At 42.9% G+C, this 3,078-nt stretch overlaps 1 long non-coding RNA gene across 1 annotated transcript in view; it reads right to left on the bottom strand.

Annotated features, from left to right (window-relative positions):
* The window catches only part of LOC106332560, a 1,292-nt gene extending 752 nt beyond the window's left edge, over positions 1-540 (bottom strand). The window contains exon 1 of the long non-coding RNA XR_001268112.1: positions 218-540. This is a non-coding gene — a long non-coding RNA (uncharacterized LOC106332560). The remainder of the gene's footprint in view (positions 1-217) is intronic.
* Positions 541-3,078: the final 2,538 nt, after the last annotated feature.

The raw sequence follows: 3,078 nt of genomic DNA, 5'->3' as shown, positions 1-3,078 counted from the left end.
AAAATCTCAAAAAGAACAAACCCATGAAAAAACTTATGAAAGTTTATTAAGAATCAAGTCAAAGCTTACAACTTTTACTTACTAATCCCTTTTTCGATGAATCAATGTTATTGCATCGTTCAGAACAGAGATATGAAACACAGACAAAACACTATGAACAGGAACAGCTCTGGTAAGAACAAAAAGAAAAGTTGTCTTTATATACTGAAACACTCACAAGCTTAATAGCGACAGAGCACAGCGGATTGATGAGGAGAGACACGGCGGTGATGCTCGAGAGTGGACAAGAGGCGCCGCCGTGACCGTGTTCGATTGCAGGTGAGCGGAGACCACAGAGTGGTGGAGAAGGTTAAGGAGCTCCATGCTCCGCCGCTTCCTTCATCTCTTCCTCTTCCCATCAAGACCTCACCCTCCGTTAAAAACCTCCTCCGTCGACGCATCCCTCCGCCGCCTCCACTCCTCTCTCGCATCTGACTAGCGTCTCGATCCCAAGCTCGAGAAAAGGGGAAACACAGAGATGAGACTCGAGGACAGAGACAATGATATGAGAATGGCCATCTACCAAGAAGGATAAGAGTCATCAGCTCTGATGCCCCCAAATGTGATAATCCAATCTTTATTAGAGACTCTAATAAACAGAAAAATAAATAATTTTTCTTTAATTCGGAAAATACGGAAATGACATAAAACCCTGAGAATAGTTGAAGTATTTACAAGTTGTACCAAGATATAACCTATCGCTCCGATCCGACTCGTTTGTATGGGCAAATCAATTGAACCGAATCGTCTAACCGTGTAACCATACTAACCAAACGAACCAATCCCTCAAAACCAAACCAAAGCTGTCGGTTTTATCAAACCCTCTCAATGTATTTAGAGATATAATTTGTGTCAATTTAAAACTCATTTCCCTCATCTTTTTCTTTCTTTCCTCACGAGCGAAAGAAGAACCCTAGTTTCCAAAATCGAGCTTGATTCGGTGAGAATCGGAGATAGAATCCGGTGAAATCTTCCGATTGCGATGGTGGTCGAAACGCGACGGGGTAAAAGGAAGGAGAATCCCACGGAGGAAGAGGGTCTGAGAGTGAAGTTTGCAAAGACAGGCTCCGGAGAAAATGTGGAGAAGACGACGACGGAGGAGAGTGAAACGAGGGCGGTGGAGGTTGTTGAATCGACAGCAAAGACGACGGATGAATCGACGGCAAAGAAACCGCTTCTGGAGATGAAGTGAATGAGAAAACCGCTTCTGGAGATGAAGTGAATGAGGGTTCTGAAGAAGAACAAGAAACACCAGATGGAGAGAAGGAGAGTTCTAACCAGGACCATGAAGATTCTGAAGAAGAACCTCCAGATGGAGAGAACGAAGTGAATGCACGTTCGGAAGAAGAATAAGCAAATGGAGAAGGAGAAGAGGAAGCAAACGAGAATGGGAATCCATCTGAACCTCAAGTAACAAATTATCAATGAGTTTGAATTTAAGTCGTAACATATGATTAGGGAGAGCTAGTAAATCGAGTGGGTTAATGTTAGTAATACTAGGAGAACTATTGGAAAAACTGTCAGTTTTGGTATTACTTTGGTATTCGTTAGTATAACTTGAGTATAACTTGGATATAACTTGGATATAACTTGCAGGATTTGGATGGAAATGAGGAACCCGAGGCAATCAAACCAACCATTATGTTCTTCAAGCCATCTGAGTACAAAAAAAAATAAAGCTAGGGACGAGGTGCATGATAGCTAGTGCGATTAAGACGCTAAGCAATCTGAAACCGAAGCTGTCTAACGCGGAGTGGAACTGGTTCATGGAGCATCCTTAATTCAGACACATTTTCCACATGAAAAGCGAGAACAACCACAGGGTTCAGGGTATGTGGATGTTGTTGCTGCGTACTGCCGGTTGCGAGAGGCGGAGAGAAGTGTGGTTCATTGTGAATGGCGTTGCCATCCGTTATGGACTGAGGGAACACGGTTTGATATCTGGGCTATTCTGCCACAACTATCCTCTCGGCTACAAAAAGCTTAGTGGGACGAAGTTCGTTGATCGACATTTCGAGGAAGGAGAACTTAGAAGGTTGGAGGATGTTAAGAAGAAGCTCGTGAACATGGGACCCCACAAAGACATACTGAAGATGGCGGTTCTATTTTTCTTAGCTTCTATTGTTTGCGCGCAAACGAAGGTTGGACACAAGGCTAATCCCGTGTTGGAGGTGTTCCAGAGAGTGGCGATAAACAAGGAATTGTCTAACACAACCGTAAGTTTACCTGTGAATTAAAGTAGAACAAGAGTAATATTGTGGTAGAACTAGAGTAATACTGTGGTAGGATTAAAGTAAAACTATGGTAGAACTAGGGTAGAACTAGTTAGGGACCTATGGTAGAACTAAGGTAAGAGACTAGATATGGAACTATGGTTAACTAAGGTAGGACTAGGAACGGAACAATGGTCTCACTAAGGTAGGCGTGTGTTGCTAAGATTCAAAATTAATTGTGTTTGTGACAGGATATCGACAGCATCATCCCCACCAGAACTCCACAAGAAGAAAGGCTCTTGGATGACATTTTGGAAGATGAAGACGATGTTTATGATTCTGATATATCTGTGGACAGTTGGGAGAAGTGTCTGGATGCAGGCTATAAGGTCTTTTTTCAAGACATGCACGACGAGGATGTAGTTGCGCGCCAAAAACAGGCAGAAGCGAGTGAAGCTGCAGGAGGGGATGGAATATAAGCAGGTGAGCAGTCGATTCAACTGGGAGATGTTATGAAGTTGGTGAAAAGAACGTTGAAACTGATGAGGACAGTTGACAAGAAGGTTAACCAATTGGATGGGAGATTGGCCCCGCTTGAGGAGTTTGTCAAGGAGGCACAAGCTAAAGCAGTAGAAGAAGAAGCACCAGCACCAGAGAAGGCAAAGAAACATAAACGCGGGAAGAAGTGAAGTAGAGATGCCTCACTTGCTTGGTGTGTGAGAACTTTGTTTTATGTTTTTTATGAAGTAGACAAACGATGTCTTTTGATGTGTTTCTTGTTTGTGATGTGGATTTAGAACTTTTAACTATGATATGAAATCTTTGC

The sequence above is a fragment of the Brassica oleracea genome, chromosome C3, assembly GCF_000695525.1.
Source record: "Brassica oleracea var. oleracea cultivar TO1000 chromosome C3, BOL, whole genome shotgun sequence".
Classification (NCBI taxonomy): domain Eukaryota; kingdom Viridiplantae; phylum Streptophyta; class Magnoliopsida; order Brassicales; family Brassicaceae; genus Brassica; species Brassica oleracea.
This window is presented reverse-complemented; position numbering and strand designations above follow the sequence as displayed.